Below are 952 nucleotides of genomic sequence, written 5' to 3' on the forward strand. Positions count from 1 at the left end.
TTTTGGTATTAAATTGTGTTGAGAACAGGGTCATGTGACTTTGCACCGTGCCTTGTCCTAACTGGTCATTGTTGTTGTGCGCAGTAAACTTCATGATTCACACCATGTGTTCCAACGTGAACCCTGGTGACGTCATGTATAAAATTAGATGTGTTATATACTGTATGTGCTTTTCTCAAACTCATGGAAATAAACCACTTTTTTTGGAATATCAAAATGCTCCACACTAATTATTTGTGTTTATTTATTGTTGCTGGAGGTGATTGCACCTCTGACCCACCCCCAGCTATAAATATAATACACAATTCACTGCTTTGTCAGATGTGTAGATTAAAATAACAAAACCGGTAGCTCCGTTGCCAGAATTTTGCAGTAAAATTCTGTAGGATTTTGATTTTAGCGCCCCAGCTAAAGTATATTTTCTTTTCTCGTTTACTATTCAGCACATTTAACTGGGTTGTATCTCTCACATTTCTTTCAATTGAAAAATTTGTTCAAAAATTAAATATATTTGGGACGGCGTGGCGCAGTGGGAGTGTGGCCGTGCGCAACCCGAGGGTCCCTGGTTCAAATCCCACCTAGAACCAACCTCGTCACGTCCGTTGTGTCCTGAGCAAGACACTTCACCCTTGCTCCTGATGGGTGCTGGTTGGCGCCTTGCATGGCAGCTCCCTCCATCAGTGTGTGAATGTGTGTGTGAATGGGTAAATGTGGAAGTAGTGTCAAAGCGCTTTGAGTACCTTGAAGGTAGAAAAGCGCTATACAAGTACAACCCATTTATCATTTATTTATTTATATTTGCTATAAATTTCCTTTGCAGTGCAAATATAGTGACTTTAGTCTAGCAGATTGGTCCGTTAAGTAACTACACAGTCAATACAGCCAGTGAGTGTGCTAGTCACATTTAGGTATTACTTGAAAGCACTGGCAGTAAGAAATAAATGCCAATGTA

The sequence above is a fragment of the Nerophis ophidion genome, linkage group LG16, assembly GCF_033978795.1.
Source record: "Nerophis ophidion isolate RoL-2023_Sa linkage group LG16, RoL_Noph_v1.0, whole genome shotgun sequence".
NCBI classification, from domain to species: Eukaryota; Metazoa; Chordata; class Actinopteri; order Syngnathiformes; family Syngnathidae; genus Nerophis; species Nerophis ophidion.